The 20,778-nt window shown below is 36.9% G+C and overlaps 1 protein-coding gene and 1 long non-coding RNA gene across 24 annotated transcripts in view; one reads left to right on the top strand and one right to left on the bottom strand.

The window, feature by feature from the left end:
- LOC136849210 (uncharacterized) overlaps window positions 1-1,590 on the bottom strand; it is a 32,025-nt gene extending 30,435 nt beyond the window's left edge. For 14 of the 22 annotated variants that reach the window (XM_067122367.1, XM_067122371.1, XM_067122369.1 and 11 more), the window contains exon 1: window positions 1,513-1,585. The gene's annotated coding sequence lies outside the window, so the exon portion shown is untranslated. Of the gene's footprint in view, window positions 1-1,512 lie in introns of all 22 variants that reach the window. The other 8 variants (XM_067122368.1, XM_067122370.1, XM_067122380.1 and 5 more) reach the window with 3 other exon arrangements.
- A 5,492-nt stretch (window positions 1,591-7,082) lies between these two features.
- On the top strand, window positions 7,083-19,824 carry LOC136849208 (uncharacterized). Of its 2 annotated transcripts, none has more exons than XR_010856268.1 (4): window positions 7,083-7,797; window positions 13,398-13,507; window positions 14,173-14,310; window positions 15,707-19,824. It is a non-coding gene; the product is annotated as an uncharacterized lncRNA (long non-coding RNA). The 2 variants fall into 2 exon arrangements; XR_010856267.1 differs by having other exon boundaries at window positions 7,237-7,797; window positions 14,173-14,328.
- The last annotated feature ends 954 nt before the right edge of the window (window positions 19,825-20,778 follow it).

Below are 20,778 nucleotides of genomic sequence, written 5' to 3'. Positions count from 1 at the left end.
TCCTGGAAAGTGCAGTGGCCATACTAACACTGAGAAGGGTTAGGATTCAGAGGATAGTGAGAAGATGGTGATTAGTGATTGTGACACACACTAGTAGTTTCTTGATACAAGGTTTGGAGCCATGAGAAAAAGTAGGGTATGTTAAAGCTAGAAAGACAGCAGACTGATTTGCGGGTCTAATTCGGTAATTTGAAGAAGTGAAACTAATAATCTTGACTAACAAAACTCCAAGAGGATATGATCCCAGGGTCTAGAGAATGTATTCTCTAGACCTTGATATGATCTACCTACCGGGGCTATAGCGATGCTTGCCCATGTTAGAAAGTAAAATAACGCCTTGTTTATCATATGGATAATTCCTTCCACTACAACCGTGCTTAGCTATATTTGCTCAGTACGAAATAAAAATGTTTCCCATCATATTTCAGTTCTGCACCGTTTTCTTTAATTGCATACTCTGACAAATCCACTACATACATTTTATTTTTCTTGGGTATCACAAATATTTCCCTAAGCAAGATATTACAAGAAAATACCTTTGTAATCGAATGTCTTGCCTTATTCTTTAAATAATTAATATGATGTAATGATCAATTGGTAGTGTACTTTAGTACCTAAATTTCAAGCATTCATGCATTATTATGAATTGTTCTGTTGAAAATTTATAGGGCTTATTGAGATGTGAAGAATTCCAACAATTTCACACACACACACACACACACACAGACACACATATATATACATATATATATATATATATATATATATATATATATATATATATATATATATATATTATATATATATTATTTAATGTATGTGTAAGAAAAGATAAATTATTACGATTGATCAGTGACCTGCGATATATAGCCTGACAAATTCGTCAGGCTATATATCACAGTTTTCCTGAAATGAGAATACCGAGTGACTATGTAAGTCTATAAAAGAAGCAGGTTAATGGGATGTTACTCCTGCAACCATCTGGGTCACCTTCAACAGACGTTATTAGTCCCATGCACCTTCTCATCTCGTAAGTAGGGCAGGTGGCCTTAAATGTCCTGTGTATTCTTAACTTTTTTTTCTAATTAATTTGAGAGTTGTAACACTGTATTTGAATCTTGCGTCTTTGGAACTGTCTCTTCTATGACAATATTTTTTCAGATAAACTTTGCACGTTTGTAGAAATCGTTGTCAAGTTTAAGGCAATATTTTTCACCTATGCCTAATAACCACGTACTAGGACTAGCAGTTTTCTCTTTAAGGTATTGTACAATTGTATAATATGTTTTCGCGAATTCCACCGCAAAATTTGCCGATTTCAAAAGGCATAATAATTCGATGAATACGTTTGGTAGATTGCATGCATGGTCCCTTGAGCAGAATTCTTCTTGACGATAAGTCTGCCTTTGTTTTCTACCTGACCCTGATTTTAGTTCAGACGCCGAGTTATTTAGTATTTTCACCTCATGTTTACCATTCCTTGTTAAAGGAAAAGACTTAAACAACTTGTACCTCACGTTAGAACAGTAGTTTATATCTACATTTGTGTCGTTTACGCGACCACAGGTAAAGCTTTTCCTATACTAATCCATCGAGGCAATTGCCAGTCTCCATGAGGTCTGGGTAGATGCTAATTTGTGTTTTTAAAGGTTTCAATCTTTGATGATTAATTTCCTCCCTAAGAATTTATATTTGAACAAATTATTAATTTCTTCACAGATCGCCACTGTTATTAAGTAAAGATAAACGTAGTATTATAACGCAGTGGAATAGGAAGAAGATTGATCAACAGAATCCATTATCATACACCTGGCAAGTCGCCACTACCAGGAGTTCCTTCATTGATTGGCAAGTTGTCGTACAACAACAACAACCTACTGGATATTGGCATTAGGACACTGGCCTTGGATAAGGTGTTATGAACATTCAACAAGTTTCATTTATCCATTAACTGTATTTTGTTTTCTAATTATCAGTTTTTTTAGAAAAGGGAAAAGTTATCATTACGCAATCTGTATTAATTTTTTTCGTTTCACTGGAGTCAATAGTGGAAGAAGGGTCTCAAGTTTGAGTTGTTGAGAGTTAAGAAGGATAGTCGGTAGTTCTCTCTCTCTCTCTCCTAGCAGCAAAGAGTTATGGTAAGCTGTACGAGATAAGAGGTAATACTTTTAGAAAGACGTATGAGAGCATGTCACTCAATAATAATAATAATAATAATGATAATAATAATAATAATAATAATAATTACTCTAGCAACAAAAACCACAACCGCAACAGCATGCTATTACAAGCGGGAATGCAAATAAAAAAATAATAATAATATCTAATAAAAGACCAAATAAAAGGCTCCTTGAAGTCAATGACATAATAATAATAATAATAATAATAATAATAATAAATAATAATAATAATAATAATAATAATAATAAAAGACCAAATAAAATGAAAGTCAATGACCTAATAATAATAATAATAATAATAATAATAATAATAATAATAATATCTATGGTACTAAAAGACCAAATAAAAAGGCTCCATGAAAGTCAATGACCCATAGCCTCCACCTAGGTAGTCCTTCCCTGACCCCCACCCCACCCCCCAACTCCTACAAAGAATTGATTAAATTCCTGGAAGTGTCATTATGCAAACACGCATAGGAGGCCATTCCCTCTTCGTATCCTTTCGGGTAAAAGTGAGCTTGGAGGGATATTTCTAGATGACTGAGTAGTTTCTATTTATTGATTTATTTAATTATTGCTTTTATGGGTCATGTTATCTAATATTTACCTTTTAGCGACTGAGATTAAAATATTTTTGTTATTTCATGTTAGATCTTAATGAGCATCATATTTTTGGAAGCTTGATTTTCAAGTCAGTGGCCCCTGTGGTGGGCTTGTTTCATATGAATAGGTTTCACCTTCTGAATAATAATAATAATTAAAAAAAACTCATAGTAGCATGAGTCTTAAAATGGAAAAGCAAATCCACAGTTATGTATATGTATGTTTTATCTTTAAATATATGTAAATATACATAACTGTGGATTTGCTTCTCCAATAATAATAATAATAATAATAATAATAATAATAATAATAATAATAATAATAATGACATTTTTATTCTTAGCTTTTCAGTTTTTGTCCAGGAAAGTGTTTTTCTTTAAAACGTCTTTGTTTAGGTTCCTTACTTCGTGGCTGCGTTTCTTTTATCAGATTTAAGAAGTGAGTAACTTTAAATATTCATTTCATGCTGGAACATTTTCACCCTTCTTTGGTTTTAGGCCTTGCCTTTTAAAGTCCAAAGGATTTAATTTTTCCTTGAAAAGTCGTATTTAAAAAAAAATTTTACGCTATGGAGATTTTTATTTCATGGAGTTTCTTAACGCTCTGAATTTTTATTCGTCAGGGCTTATCCAAGACTTTCTTGTGTCTGTTCCCAAGGAAGATTTATTTGTCTGAAATACTTTTATTTCGTGTCCAAGGAAGATTTTTTGCCTGAAATAGTTTTATTTCTCCCTTATTTAGTGTCCAGTGACATATTTCTTTACAAGGAAATAGCTTTTTGTCGTTCCTCCAGGGAAAGCAGCTCCAGTAAAGGAGAAGGGGCTCCCTTCCGGGGTTTCCTGCCTCCCCTTGGGAAGGTATCCCTGGGAGAGGTGTGAAGGACCTTCCTCTCCTCAAGGGATTCCTTGCCCAGGAAGCCACAGCCCCAACCACTACAGTAAGGACTTCCTCTGGGGAGGCTTCCTGGCCTGGTAGGAGCCCTGCCTTCCTCCTGGGAAGGATCTTCCTGCTTGGGGTACCCTGGCTGTTTGTGTTAAGGCATTCCCGGGTGGAGATGCTGAAGACACCTCTGAAGGGAGCCTATCCATGTGGTAAAGCCCTCCTACGGGGATGATCTCTCAGCTTGGCAGGAGTCCTGTCTACTTCGTGGGAAGGCAGCATTAGAGGAGGAGCCCCCCCTCTAGGGTGCACTGGCCACCTTTGGGAAGGTATCCTATGGGGAAGGACTAGAGATCCATCTAGGAGGGCAGCTCCTAAGAAGGACCCTCTGGTGAGGGTGCTCTAGTTCCCTCAATTGAAGCATCCCTTGGAGAGGAGCTAGAGACCTCTCCTTAAGGGGCACCTTCTCTTGGAAGCCTTGGCTTCCACTCCTCTATTAAGGTCTTCCTCTGAAAGCATCATCTGGGGATGCTACCAGGGAAGGGAGCCCCATAGGGGGACTCCCTGTAGGTGGTGACATGACTCTTTCTTGGAAGGCTTCTCTGATGTATGAGCTGGGCTCCCTCCTGAAGCGATCTCTTCCCTGGAAGTCTTTGCTCCCACCCCTGTGGTGAGGCACCCCTTTGAAGATGCATCCCAGCCTGGAGAAGGACCTCCCCTCCGGGGTGCCCCGACTCCTTCTTGGTAAGCATCCCTGGGGTAGGGACTAGAGATGCCCCTCACAAAGAGATGCTTTCCCTCAGAAAAGCCTTGGCTTCCACCTCTGTGGTGGGGCCCTACTCAGGGTATGCTCCCCATCCCTGCAGGAGGCTTGCCTCCCTCCTGGGGATGCAACCCCAGACGAGGACATCCTCTCTTCTGGGAGTGTCCTACGTTCCTGGGTGAGTCGGTAGAGCTGCGGACTGTCACTTGATGGGCCGGAGTTCAATTCCCCGGCCGGCTGATGAAGAGTTGGAGGAATTTATTTCAAGTGATAGAAATTCATTTCTCGGTATAATGTGGTTCGGATTCCACAATAAGCTGTAGGTCCCGTTGCTAAGTAACCAATTGGTTCTTAGCCACGTAAAATAAGTCTAATCCTTCGGGCCAGCCCTAGGAGAGCTGTTAATCAGCTCAGTGGTCTGGTAAAACTAAGGTATACTTAACTTTTTCTGGGAAGTCATCCCTCCTTGAAAGATACCATTCCTAGGAAGGCCTAGTCTCAACCTTTGTGGTGAGACATTCCTCCAGGGATGCATTCCAGTCTGGCAGGAATCCTGTCTCTCTCCTGGGAAGGCGTCACCTGAGGAGGTCCTCCCTGCCGGCGGAAAACTGACTTCTGAGAATGCATCACCGAAGTATATGCTGGATACACTCCTAAGAAGATGCCTTCCCTGGGAAGCCTTAGCCACCTCTTCTAAGGTGAGACCCTCCTCTGGGGATGACCCTTGCCCTGACAAGAGCCCTGCCATCCTCCTGGGAAGGCTGCTTCAAGGAGGTCCTGTCCTAGATTCAAGTCCATGAAGAATTAATTTGAAGGAATCTGCAGTTTCTTGGAAGACTTCATCAACCGAAAGAGGCTCTGGAGTTCTGGATGCTTGCATAATGTTCGTAAATCGAGCACATTGTTTCCAGTGAAAATGGGTCTTGTTCCCCCGATGAAAAAGTCTAATAAAAACGTGAAGAAAATAGACTATTTTAGATTCAGTTAGGGGCTTCTATAAGTGTCTTGCGGTGTAGAAAGAGAGAATTTCTTTATCACAGGTGTTGAAGCATATTTCTTTAGAAAAAAATCCGGATTAATCCATAAGTTTTCCGAAATCTGAACAGGAAACTGAAAAGCTTTTGCCTGATCGTGATAATGTAGAGCTGGTTTTCCCATTACTTGATCTCAGAAGGGAAAGCACAAGCGTTTACTGGAAATATCTAGAACAAATTCCGAAACTTATTCAGCAAGATACTTAACAAACTCCTTGAAGGTCTTCGGAGATCTTAAATTTTACAGGTTATAATATTCCGTATATTCCCCTGAAGAAATCTTCGGGACTCCGACGTTAAAATTTTAATCAGAACCTCTGAGTCTTCTTCATTGTGATACGTAAAAGTGGTAACTTTGGGACACTGACTCACAACTGTGGTTCTTAAACATGGTTCATGTTTATTTATTATTGCTGTATGTCTGCCTACAAGGTACCAATATTTTAGAAGCTGGAGTTTTACATAAGATATTATTTTATTTCCTTTAAGTTTTAATTATATCTGTTATAAATATGCTACATTATGTAGTCTTGTATATAATTGACATCAGAGTCAATTACCATAGAAGTCACGACGCCTGATAGCTTAAAATCATTCATTCATTCATTCAAGGTACCAATAAGTTTTCATATTTATCTATACCAAAAAGAATAACTATATAATTGTTTTTGTTTGAGGAAATGATGTGGAGACTCCAAAGGCGTTTTAAATATAGTTTCTGTAACACAATGTTATGCATATGTGGGTTGGAATGTAATTTATAAAACTAGGAGAGCAGATAAAACTAAAAAAAATAATTAACTTTATTTTACACACGCACACACTGTAGTACATACAAGTTAATAGTACTACAGTGGATAATTCCTGGCAAAAATGACAGGGTTTTCTAAAATCCTAATCATGCATTATTACGTTTATTTTACCGTTCATTTTAATATATTACTATATATATTACCAATAGTTGTCTTAGAACCTTAATCTCAGATCGACTCTTTTAGATAGTTTCACTGCCATAGACTGCTGAAAATATCTAGGACTTTGAGAAGACATTATTTTACCCTTATTGTTTTTGCTATTTGCGGCTTTGAGGTGCCGAAAAAATATCTTATTAGGCATTTTCTGGAACTGGTAGCTAAAGAGCGGTGACATCAGTAATTGTGTTATATAGTGTGTTAGAGCAAAAAGTTTATTTCATACTTTTTTCATGATTTCATTCGTCTTGATCATAAATTTGGAAAATTTCAGCAACTTAGCTAGAGTTATTTAGTAAACATTCATGTACTATAGTTTTTTTACTTGGCTTATGCTTTCCCTCGGGGATTCCAGCGGAAATTAATCATTCTGGACGCGTAACCACTTAGTGAGAAATCCTTACTTTTTACAAGATTTCCACTCTGAGGCTGGATTCAAGAAAGGATGTCTTGATTGTGTAATTAATTTTTTTCTTATTAAATTGTCTCTTAATACTACATTTTATTTGCCTTCAAGTGCATTTTAATTTCCTTGTGTAATTTTTATCTCGACTATGATAAGTATTGAATGAAGTCATAATTATTAGACAATACAGAACGATTTAAACAGTCGCTAATTTATTAACTGCCCTGACGTCATGCCTTTCGGCACTACAGCTGCACTTGGTGAGATGGTGATTGTCTTAGTTTTCCTTCAGCCAATCAGCAAGCACTACTGCCTGTCTTTGTTACAACAAAATGATCTGGACGCTTGTGATTGGCTGAAACTATATAGCGGAGAGACGTTGCCGGAAAATAAGAAAACCGAGTTTGAACGTCAGTAAATAATCCTTCAGTTTGGTTCGAGGTGCCCGTCCTTCCATGTAAAGCTCACGTTTCTGAATTATGATCTGATCGGAGGGTTTTTTTTTTTTCAAAATATTCGCTGGGTATTAGTTGGATATTAATTTTTTGTTAAAAGCTAAAATCTTATTTACATTTGGTTGTTGTGAAGTCATGTCCCAGCTCATGGAGAGGATTGGGGTCACCGGGCCTAATGGTTAAATTGACAAATCACAATTTGGTAAACTGAAGTTTGGTGAAGGAAGACCGCTGAGTGATAATGGGAGGCTTTAAGAGCAAGATGGACCGCCGTTAGACCATTAGGTTATCAGGAGGTGTGTATACGGAACGTATGTGGATAATGTGAAGTGAACTGGAGAGTGGATTAACCGGCCGAGTAACAGGTCGTAGTATTTCCGCCCATACCCCCATAGACATCGAGGTCTCTCTGGATTCCTGAAGATCACTTGCTGTACATAAGGCAAGACCCATACCAGTGCGAAGACGTTTAAGTCCTATACTACCATGTACGGATTTTTATAAAGGTAAGTACCGGAAAAATTTCAAAAAAGCATCCGCTAGGACCTGTTGGCTTAGTGAAGGTGAGGCAAGGTCGTAACCTTTTGGGTAGAACTAAGCAAGGAAAAACTTTGTTGCGCGGCCTGATTCCCTCCAGTCGCCCACCGGGCCAGGTTTCTCATGCATAAATAGACATAATCTTTCCCATAATGTCAGTTCCTGACCTAACCAGATCATACCTACCCAACTTGACGTAGGATGACGTGCCCTGACCTGGCCCGGTCGGCAACTGACGGGAATCAGGCCACGCAAGTAAAGTATAGACTTACCCTAAGCAACAGCAGGTACCGCGTAAGGTATTGCTTTAGAAATTGATTTTTCCCTTTAGTATTTTGGTTGCTTATCGAGAGTTTACCATTATTTTTTGTTGGTCGACTGTAATTAAGCTCAGAAGTTGTACGGTGTCCTTCCTGGAATGTTATCGCGTATAGCTTATGCAATGTTACAGGGGAGCTTTTGGTAAAAGGAGTTGGTAAAATTGCATTAAAAGGCAACAAGGCCAAATGGCAAGGAAATAAACTTTTCTAGGTCATACCTGGATTATTTTCTCCCATATAACACTTTTACGGGTTCTGATACTGGCGGTGCATGTGTTCGTTGTTGGCCAAATGGAATGTCCCTTTGCAGTGTTTAGTACTGGCCCTTGGGGGTTGGCTACCCATACATTAACAAGTTATTGCACTTGCCGGACGGGATATGAACCTTATTTTTTCGTCCTTTGGTCATGCATAAGTTAGGGGCTGTGACCTGGGTAGTCGAGTGACAAGTTAGGGTTAGGGGCTGTGACCTGGGTACTTCTGTTTGAGGTTAGGTTAGGTTGTGTGGGTTTCACTGATAAGGAAATATGTTATTCTGATTGATTTTGATGTGTTAAGCACGAATTTCACCTTGAATTTCGTCGGAAATTGTTTTTGGTCCAATTATGTACGTGGAATTAGCTCCAAAATCATTAATTTCCGACGAAATTGAAGTTGAAATTCGTACTAAACACATCAAAATCAGTCAGAAAAACATATTTCTTTGTCATTATGGCGTGTTGCCTCTTACTGCAATAATACCAGGAGTTTCCTTCACCCGAGGGGGATCCACCCGGCTAACATGGCCTGCTAGGTTAGGTTAGGATATGTTTGGTTAGCATAGTTCCTTTAATAATAGGTTTCCTTAGCCAATCTCTTAAACATAGGGGTCCCTAATGACTTGTGCACATGTGGAACCATTCCATAACAAAATAGCGGTCTGGTTGTCTCCCAATGTTTTCCCTCCCCCCCCAGCCAAAACCCTGCCTTCCAAAGGGCCCCAACTGTGTTGGGATACAAGGTTAATAATAATTGACCGACAAACACCACGACCACCTCCCTCATCAACAACACTAAAAGTATAGGAAAAATCAATTCCAGAGGTAATAGTCTGTGGGCTAGGAGCGTTGACTTTTTTTATAGAATTTACCTGAACAAGAATTTTAATATTTTGTGCAGCTTGTAAATTATATACCTTAGAACTTAGCCGGTTAGCTGAATCTGGGTCCTGATGGTAAAAACACTTTCGAGAATAGCTCACGGTGAGGTCCTGATGGAAGGAGTGGGAATCCCCCTCGTTAGGCAAGGTCGCAACCTTATTTTGAATTTGCACTGCCCTAGGTTGGTTAGTTGAGGGTTCAGAAGGTGGAGCCCCATATGGCTTGGCAAGGACCAGGTACCCAAGGTTAGATTAAGTTGTCCTATTTCACTCGTTTGTGTCCCCCTCCCCCCTCAAAAAAAAACAATAACCTCATTTGTGGTTTTGGTAGTTCTATAGGAGATGGCACACCAGTTTGTGTTAAACAGCTTAAAATTCTAAAAAACACCATATCTATGCTTAGTATGATTAAATAAGTGATGAAAACCCTTACAACCACCAACAATCTTGGGGGACCACAGGTGGAAACCAAGCATTTTGGGTGGGGGAGACAGTTGATGAAAAGCTGGGGAATGTAGGGGATAAAAAGCTAATAATAAAACCACATGTAGACTGCAGTTTAAGCCTAGGATCTGTTGTGAGCAAGGTGTGACAGAACGGCACCTCGCACCTTATCTGTGAAATATAAGAGATTCTTGGCAAGCACTTTTGTAATGGCAAGTTGTACTATTGTGCTGCGCACGCCGCCATGGGCACCGCGGATATGTAAACTACCCCTAGTTCCTAGAATTACAACTGACGCCCAACTATGATGGAGTATGTAGTGTAGCTGCTGCATGTAAGAATGAATGCAGACGAGTCGAGGAGTCACTATGTTGAATCTTGAAATATGCAGTAGCCAAATAACCTATGAAGTGAGCCTTGTGACACCCATACTTGGGAAGTAACTCCTTGAGATCATGCCACCTTCGTTTGATTGTATTAGTATGGGCACCTGTGGTGGGGTCCACAGTATTTATACTATGATTTACTGTAAGGTGCTTGTACCTCTCTTCCTCCAAGCAATTATATGCTTTCCAGCAATCTTGAGACAATAGTAGTTCCCGCGTGAATATTGTCTTTATTAACACGTAGTAGTGTTACATGATCCCTTTGTTCAACAGGCACTACAAAAAATTCTTGTGATTCTCGGCAAATTCCGCCAAAAACCCACTGCCCTTCAATTATGCATCCAACATTATACTTAACGTCGTCCAAACTTTGATTCGTCAATTTCCACAATGCAGTCTGGACCACCAATTTTCTGTCTGAAAACCTAATTCACTACCACCTCTTGACAAAATGACGACCAGTCCGAAATTGTCACGTCATTTAATATGTTCCGATTGTACTGCCTTATAGGCAAACCAGTCTTGCAACCACAGAAGCGCAAACTTTAAATTAGTCTCAATATCAAGTTTGGATTGGTAAAACCAAGTGTTCTTAAATGTAGACACTTTAAAATTACACCTTTTCCTGCGGCATCCTTGAATATAGACACTTTAAAATTACACCTTTTTCTGCGGCATCCTTCAGTAATGTAAGATTTATCAGAACGGAATACACACACTTTTATATCAACTCTACAGACAGAATTACATGAACCACAATGTTTTTCTGATAAAATTACCCCATGGTCCTGACAGTTTTTAATCAACTTTTCAGTGTTACGACTATAAAAATAAAGCACCATAAGTTATGACAGCTTTCACATCTAAAAGGAACACTTGCACTTGTAGAAGCTACTGCCATGATGATGAACAAAATAGCTGTGCAAGAGTGAAAATTTTCCCTATTGTGTAACAATGGATCATTGAGAAATAGGAAAGTAAAGAGGTTTAGCCTGTATGTATTGCATTCGTCACTATTTTACTAGTTTTTTTTTTTTAGTCCTTGCATGTGCTCACAGATACAGACATCAGTCTGTAGACTCGGTGAGAGAGATAGCTCTTTCGACTTAGTTTTTTTTGCAAGTTTTTACATATTAAAGTGACTCTTTCTGGGACTATTAAGCAATTCCTCACTTAATGACTAATATCTATGAATTCTGTACGCTGTTATCTGTAACTCTAGGTAACATTATTTTTAGAAACCAGTGCATCCCTTTCCTATAGAATTACCGTGGTTTTCCACCATTAAAGGATATAAGTGTGTCCTGTCTATTTATTTGGTAATGAAATTAACATCGGCACCATTCAGAGCACACATTAAAACCCAGGAGAATTATATTTTAAATTCATGAATCTAATTAGGCTGTGGTTTACAAGTAAAATTTACTAATTTCTTCAGGCTGTATAATAGTGATTAGTTGGTTTCCATGGTAGTTTGAGTAAAGTCATAGAGTAAGAGTCTGAGTAACTCTTAGGCACAATGGGCCAGTTAAGGATCTGGTATCGTAGGTTTGGTTAGGGTGCAACCATTTCGATTTTTGACAGTGTCCTAGGTCAGGTTAAGTGGGGTTCCAAGGGAGGAAATCCCTCCCCATCCAGGTAAGGACCCATTACCATAGGTTGAATTTCAAGTCAGTGGGCTTGTTCCATATGAATAGTGCTCTTCTGAATAATATATTTGGGTTAGATGTGGTTAAGTTGCAACCATATTTGTAGTGCTCTAGATTAGGTTGTCACTTGTTTTGAGTTTTCCCCTTACCAAATACCAGCCTTCTCGCTGTGGCTCCCCCCCCCCCAATGCTTGTAGGATATGGGCAAGGCCTAATAGGATTCAGGGCTTTGCTACCAAAATGAATGGCAAACATTCAAAGCATGTATTTAAACATTAAAATATTTTCAAGTCCAGAATGCAATTAGTTAATAGTTTAAAGTAGAAATTTACTGGAGTCTTTTGCCTTTTTCCTAAGTCTGATTAAATATAAGAACGGCACACAAAAATCACGTGACAAATTGACTCAAATAGATATTTACCATTGAATGTTCTTACCTGCTCGTATTTGTCAGTGAAACTTGTCCATGCTAGTGTGATTCCCAATCAGATTTTTTTTGTCAGGATGCCTTTTAGGTAACATTGGCTAACACACTGTTTTCATCAGGAAATGTGGGTACGTGGACAAAGTTGAAACCTGAATTCTTTTCTTCAAAGTTTCACCAATTAGGCTATGTGGGATTTGGAATTCAGGCCTTGTTTGGAGGGAAAACCGGGTTCGTATCTTAGTTATGGCTCCTTGGATGGAGACTAGTAACTTTTGTCCCCTAGATTTAGGCTGTATTGGAAAATGTCATAATTTTGTTTTAGAGGGACAGACAATTTTCTTCAAGAGCATGTTAGTGATTCTTAGTCCCATATCCTGCTTGAATTGCAATTCACTTTTGTCATACTGAGAAGAGACATTACTGTAACTATTCCATGAAAGTTCCAATAACAGAGGTGTAAAAGTAAGTGATTAAAAATAACTCCTAAATGTTCACACCTTCCAGTATGGGAATTGCGTTTACTATTCATTGGGTGTAAGTGTTGGGACCACCATGTCTCTCAATCTTAGTCAAGAAAATTAGCAAAGATATCTGTCCATTAGTCTGTGTATGAGATGAGCCCTAAAATGTGGTAAACCAAAAATCCACTTTAAACATTGCCAAAATAAGCACGAAATGCAATGCTGTGTAGGCTGCCGGGTAAAATGCTGGTATAAGGATATAGTTTTGAAAATATAGGTTAGTTGAGTGTACCTCAGAAAGTTTGCTAGTGTTGCTGAACTACATGGAAAACCCCTGAGACTGTGAGCAGTTTGACCCCAAGTGCTGCAGGCTTTTTGGATCTTGAGTATCATTGCTGAATAAGAGCCTAATCAGCAACATACAGTTTAGGTATGAAGACTGGAGTACTAAATTTGTATGGAAAACTAAGGTGGCTTGCACATGGAGCAGAAGTGCAAATAGTGTAGTAAAATGCTACAAATGATGTTGGGTGTTGAGGTTATGAAATTTACCCAGGGAGTTATTTGCAGTGCTAATTAATAAAAAAAAAAAAAAGTCTACAATAGACGAATCGGTAGAGACAGAATATTTCGATAATTAGCAGAAATTGACAGTTATGATAAATTTTCAAGTTAAATGCTCGTAGTGAATGGTTCAATGTTTAACAATTTCTGACTTTATTGAATTTTACTAATCTCTTTCAGACTTGGATTGGACCCAGGGCTTTTGGGACCAAGAATAAAGTACTTAGTGTTCTGAACCATGAGAATAAATTATCTGAGATCTGAGATGGTGATACTCCAAAAAATTCAAGGTAAGTATAAGGGTTACTTTCAAAGGCAGTTTTCAAGAAAGTATCAAATTTAGTCCAGAAATAGGTCAGACAAACTTCATAAATTTTATCAGGGCCTTCATAACTGGAATTTGTTTTGAAATTGTAATTGTTTTACCTCATAACTGTAGCTGTTTCTTCCATTGTGAAAACTGTTCAGGTAATCCAGAATTTTAACTGACACTAGGGTCACTTGCTACCAGTCTGTGCTGATAACTATGTTTAAAGGTAAATCTGGAGGGTGTCGTACTACTTGACCTGCAGTGATTTCCTATTAACAGTCATAGGATATGTTTTTCCACTTGTTAAAGCCATAAGCAAGTTTTGTAATGTATAATACAGTACTAAATTTGACTGATTCAGAGGCAATATAAATCATGGGAGTTAGAAAGTTGCATAGAAGTCCTCAAACATCTAGGAGAAACTGTGCAAAACACAAGAATACTGTAACAATTTTATACACCTCGGAGATAGAGATAGTTAAGAACAATGCAAGTTAGGTTACCCAGTAAATTGATGCATGATAGGTCTATGGATTTTGTTGGGTTGCAATTGCTAGTTTAATTCTTGTAAATTTAAATGTAGAATATTGTATCATTTTAATTACTGTATTGGCAATTTTAATATTTTTTTAACATTTTTTGTAGGTTTGGCTTGAACTTGTAGCTTAAACAGATGAATGAAGATCGAGCTGCTGTGGACTGAGGAGAAAAACTCAAAAACTGGTGCTAAATGCTAAGAGGATTATGTTAAATACCTGTATAAAGGGACTGGAATCTCTTGAGGTGAAAAGTTAAAACGTTGTACGTGTGCACAGCTTGTTTTAAGAACTGAAAATGCTCTTATTGATTGGATTAGGCAGGAATAACTATGTATGTATTGTAAAATTTGTTGGATGACCTTGGGCAGAGGTTGAGGTAATTAGTAGTCATGGATTATGGTAAGCCACAGTCACTGGATTTTGGTGGTATTGGCCAGTCAGTGGATTAAGGTAGAATTGGCATGTCATTTGATGAGTTTATTAAATTATTTAAAGGTTATTTAAAATATTTACAAGGTTTTGGTCAAAGCAGGGTGCGATTTGATAAGATGTAATCTGGGCCGTTTTTATGATTAAAGAATGTTATGATTTTGCACTTCTCATGACAGTCTGTACTTTGCATAGAAATCTATACCTAGAACTACAGCTGTTGTCCTCGGGAATTGAGTTTAAATCCGAGTTTTATTCAACATTTAACTAGCAATATTACACATGCTCTTTTTTTGTCCATAGTGGGCCTGTCTGGAATATCTCCTTTATTTCACTAGTTTTCATACTGATAATTTTGTTGATAGATTCCCAAGTATTGAAGCATCAAGCCAGTTATAAAATTGACTAGAGGAAATGGATGACTAGAACTTATTTTTTCCTATAAATTTCATGTTACGGTAATATGAACGAAATGTACTTTATGGTAAGTTAACTGGATTAGGGTACTATAGGATATTTGAGTTATGGAGTTGTTTGCTACTCAGCGGGGTTTAGTCAGTGGATGAAAGTCAGACATTTTATTATAGGAGTAAGTATGACATAAGACAATTTGTTAACAGGTTAACCAGGAAAAACTGTAGAGTATGCTAATAAGTGGGTTAACATTGGACTGATGTTCAGTGAGACTAGGTAAGGTATTTTAATCCCTAGAGTAAGATGGAATTATTGTAAGATTTAATCAAATTAATCCCTAGAGTAAGATGGAATTATTGAAAGATTTAATCATTCATTATAACATAAAAAGTTACTGGAGGGCAGTACTTAGACTGGGGTAAATGATTAAAGTAATACATACTGTACAGTATTTGATTTAATGACACAACTCTGTGATCTTATTTGCTTGATAAGATTCTTCTTTAGTGGAGAAGTCTTATTAGTTGTTTGTGGTACGTAGTTATGTAGGGTACACGTCTTCGTCAGTTTTAATGTTTTAAATACTTAAATCAGTAACAATAGCATGCAAGTAAGCTGCTTAGTAAGTTTGATAATTAAAATATTTTGAAATTAATATAGTCTGTAGCTTTACCTTTAGTGTTTTAAGGAAGTTGTTATTGATATACAGTATGTTTTCTCTTAGGTGACATAAACAGTAAAATGTACAGAAAAAGGAGTACAGTATAATAAGACTGTTATATTGCTTATTTTTGTAGGATTGACAGTCATTGCAGCAAAGAAATTTACTGGATCTCAACATGAAAATCAACTACAATCACTGGACCATGGAATGCAGTACCATGAAGAGTTCATAAAGAAGAAAGATTGAAAGCCTGCTGCAGAATATCTCTGACCTATTTGAAGTACATGCTGAGAGTTCCCAATGATAATTAATTTAAAATATTTACATTTTGCAACAAACTATTATGAAGCCGTAAATAGCCCTTCCTGTAGTTGGCAGTATAATATTGGACTAGAAAGTTGTGGGATGTTTTGCTTGTGCACTACTATCATGACTTGTCAGTACTTCAAATATTTTAAAAGTTATGTCAAGGATGTTAACTAGCTGATGGTACTAAAGGTCTCTCTACATTAACATTACAATAGTTGAATTGAAGTTTTACTGACCAGACTTTACTTTTTATACTGTACTGATTAATGAGCAGGATTTCCACACTTAGTTATACACTGTTAGACATTGTATTGTTCTATATGTTGTTCTAAAGTCGTATAGAGTAAATTCTTATAAGCATTTAATAAATGTCTGTTGAGAGCTTCATCATGGTCAATAACATTGGGCTTCAAGCAGTCAAACACTGCTAGCATTAATGAATTTTTGGTGTTGGCTTTTGCTTGCCATTCCGTCTATACCATGTAGTTTTATGACTAGTTATTAACTGGACTTTATTTTTGCAAAACTAAGATCAGTAAGGAAGTATAGTAACCAGTTATCTGAAGTATGTTTAGGTTTCTTCTCGGAACTTTAAGTACTTTCATGGTTTAGGTGCAGCCATTTTAATTTGAAACCATTAGATTCAAATTTCTACATTGTGTTAAGATCAGTTATTATCTATATAAAATTGGGGGGACAGCTGACTGAATTTACTCAAGCTTCATAGATTCCAACTTATTTGTACTGTAATTAGTTAGTGTGAAACAAGTCAATATAAAAGTAAAAACATTTCTGTGGAAACATATCACAAGAATGAGTCTGGAAACTGCTTCAGGTATTCTGTGTCTTTGTAAACTGAGGAAACTGATACAGGCTCTGGTGATAATCAGGATTAAGAAGTACATGTAAGAATACATTTCATAGTAAAATCTTTGCCTCGTAATTTTCCATGGCCAATAATAAATTTTTATGCATTTGAGCTCTGGTCAGTTTCCTTAAGGCTTCCTTTCATTTAAGAATAATTTTTGTAAAATTGTGTACACTACTATAAACAAGTTACTATTTAGTGTGACTGTGAGATTAATAGGTTGACTCGCTATTATAATTAATTTTGCTTTTAGTGTAGAACCACATGCTTGTTAATGTGAATTGTAATCTGCCTGTGTTTACAGTTGCTATGTCAATGCAACTGTAACCCTTTAGTCCTTGATATATGAAATATTTATTACCATACCTTCAAATAATTCGTTAAACATTGGTAGGCACTGTCATCTGTCTCCTCTTGGTTTCATCTGACTAGGCCAGTTTTTTTCTCAGATTACTATTAGGTACATTTCTCGTGCAGCAGTTGTCTGGTATGATGCTTGCTAACCATCCTTTTTATCTCCCTGTTGTCAGTGCTGTTCCATCTTGTTTTTTAGTAGAAATCTTGTTGCTCTTGACATGAACACAAGCACAGTTAAGCAGAGAATGTAGAAAATTGAGCCCCTTAAATAAGAATTCTTCACTGTGTCAAAATCGATAGTGTCACTATTCCAATTTTAATAAAATACTGATGACAGGACAATGTTGTATGTGAGGAAAGAATCTAATTTTCGTGATAATAGGCAAGTTTAAAAGCATGCATGCATGTTATGATATACTGTAATCCTGGTATGGAGAGTGCAAGTGTCAGTGTTACTATTTTTAGAAATATTTCCTCTCCTCCTCCCCTTAATCCACAGTTTAATAATTGCTATGTTTTATAGTTTTCAAAGTTCACACTACCTTGTGTTTCTATTTTTACAATTTATTTTATAGGATTTTCTTCAAAAGTTTTCACTATGAATCGAGTATGGTATAGTGACTCACTGTAAATGTCATTGCTTTATTAAAAGCCTTGAGTTGCCCATTATTACAGTCACACGCAAAACCTTGTTTAAAGTAACCAAAAAGTTCTGACTTGTCAGTTCATAATGGAATGTCACTTGGAAGAATACATAGCCTTAGAATGATGAACTACTATGGTTGTGGTATAGCCATATTAGATACCTGTTGTTTTAATTGTATCTTTTTAAAGGGAGATTGCGTAATTCTTCGGTAGTCTATGCAGCTGATAAGCTAAATCAAATAGTTTTGGATGTTCGTCGAAAAGATTGTTGATAAAATTAGTCCGTTTTCTCAAAAAGTCATAAGGTGGCAATAGTGCATAAGTGAAAAACTAGAGGAGGAATAGTTTTTGAAGGTGAAGCTTATTGAACTAATGTTTTTATAAATGAGGCTTGAATAGGTTCCCAATGAAAGGTTCCCAGTAGCACCTGAGTCTTCCTGTGGTAGGAGTAAGATTTCAGAATAGAGGTGGTCTGTAGACCTTGGTTTTAATGGTAAGGCTCTAGGTCTGTTTGGTAAGGCTTAAGGAAGGATTTTGAAGACAGGGATTGATTTGGTGCAACTAGTCTTAAGTTTAATGAAAGACTTAAGGAAGGTAGTTTTTAAAAGTAAGGATTAATTCAGAAAAGGAACTTTTATTTCTTAACGGGGATACTTGGATTATTTTGTGAAGGGAATGGGAAAGTTGTTGTTCTTGAAGGAAAATCAAAAGTTTTTTAAGGGAAGAATTTCTTTTTAAAGAAAAATCTCGTCAAAGGTAATCTCTCAGATAGGGGATAAATGGTTCTCGAGGAGAATTTGAGCGCATAGTTTCAAGTTAGTGTACTCAGTGATAGTAATTATTGCTGAACGGGAAATTGCCAAAATTCTCAAGGAAGGACTTTGTTGTAGATGGTTTATATTTAAGCTTAAAGGAATAATTCTTGGAAGTACATTTTAATGGTGAGCCTTGGGCAGAAAGCAAATTTGAAAGGTTTTATGAAGTTGATAATTGCGAATGTTAATTTACCTCTTGGTATGTATATCGATACTAGTGTAACTAGTGAGTGAAATTTCTTTTTAGTCAAAGCCTCGAAATAGTGCATTTTGACAATACCAATTTTATTGGAAAGCGATTAGATCGGACATTCACAACAAACTATGGGGCAGATTTGAAATGCTTGAAATTAACAGTACTAAATACCAAATTTTGTTTCGTCATTCTAAGGCCATTGTACTGTATGTATAAGAATGTGTATTGTGAAAAATATCATTCGAGAGTTTTGGTTAGTGGCAATTACAAATGGCAAGACATGCAATTAAGACTGATCTTCCATGATAGAGAAAATAGTCAAAAGAAATTTGAAAGAATTTTAAAGTTAAGAATAACAGAAAATTAAAAGGAAAGCTTTGCTCGAATGGAACAATGTTCCAAAGCCCCTCTTATTGAAAGTTTAGGTCTTAGTCAAACTTTGAAGAGTTATCTTGTAACTGTGGGAATATCATTGCCATCTGGAGATAATTTGCTTTTGCAGTTTCTTAATATTTCATGTCTACTCAGTGAAAATCTTAATAGTATAATGACCTCTGTGGGCTTGTTCCATATGAATAGGGTGGTTCTGAGTAGTAGTAATAGTAAAGGGGGCTTTTAGTAAGGGTCAGAGGCCGTTGGGAGAAAAGTGAAGGAATATTTTGCTTCTGAAATTGCACAGACTTTCAGTGGAAATCGTAGAAAAAAAAAATAAGCATAGAAGTTAAGTATTCACTGTAAGGCAGTTTTACCCACATGGGTACGTATTCACTTGACTTGCATTTCATAGTCATTTGTTCTTTGCCTTGCATCACAGTATCATTTGCGCTTTCCTGTTATTACATAATCTTTTGTAGTCATTTGTACTTTGCATAATATATTCTGAACTGTACATTGCAGCTATTAGGGCAATTGTAATGGCAACTGTATTTCCACAGATCGGGGAATGTGACTGGTAGATTGTGCATGTAATATTTTTCAAGTGCTGTATGTCTGAAACCGAAATTGTAATAAACTTTGTATCCAACAAGTTAAGGAGGTAATAAAAGTGCCATACTATACGATTTATTGTATTTTATTGTATCCAACAAGTTGAGATAATAAAAGTGCATACTATACGACTTTTTGTATTTTGTTACAATATCTAATTTATAAAAAAATACAAAAAAGAATGAAAAAGTTGACGACAACAAGTATTCTCCCCACAGTAAAGTTCATATGCCCGAGTATTCTCCCCATACAACCCCCCACCCCTGCTAGTACCAGCAAATGCCTGTACTACCCCCTGTGAAGGGGGCCAAAAAGCTCATGGAATACACCTCGCTTATTCCCATAAAACCACGTGTTCATTTAGACTCCTGTCTCTTCCCATATACAGAACGTATTCACCCTTACTGATATGGATTGAGAGCAGTACCATTATCCATAAATGAAATGAGCTTATTCAAAACGGGTGAACTGTCGCCTGGTAATTTTGTTAGAATTCTGTTCATTCGCATTAAGTTGGCTTTTGAGCTGAGAGTACCTGTCGAACCATTTTTATACTTTTAGCTTCTTTCAAAGTTTTGAAAACAGTATTTCGGTAAAAAGCTTATAAATATTCTGGGGCTGTTCGCTGAGACGCAACTATACTTGCAATATACGTAATAAATTTTTGATTCATAAAATTTTGTTTTAAGTTAAACGAAGAAAATAATTAGAAATCCTTTATTGTAGAAGACCGAATGGCATTCATGAGACAGGTTTCAGTACAATCACATTGTTTTTATGTTCACCACAATAACAGCTTTAAAGTTGAAATATGAATACACACTAAAATCAGTGACAAAAATAATTATATTAAATCCATTGCCTGAGAACAAGCGCTGGAAAACCATAGAAAACGTGATACAAGCCACAATAGACGTGTGTACCTAAACGCCTCGTTTTCTGTGTTTGAACATCTGGAATACGTTTGAATTTCAGTATTCGAGGTCACATGTCATGATTGTGTAACAAAGTAGTGCTTTCATTATAGA

The sequence above is a fragment of the Macrobrachium rosenbergii genome, chromosome 20, assembly GCF_040412425.1.
Source record: "Macrobrachium rosenbergii isolate ZJJX-2024 chromosome 20, ASM4041242v1, whole genome shotgun sequence".
In the NCBI taxonomy this organism is placed as follows: domain Eukaryota; kingdom Metazoa; phylum Arthropoda; class Malacostraca; order Decapoda; family Palaemonidae; genus Macrobrachium; species Macrobrachium rosenbergii.
This window is presented reverse-complemented; position numbering and strand designations above follow the sequence as displayed.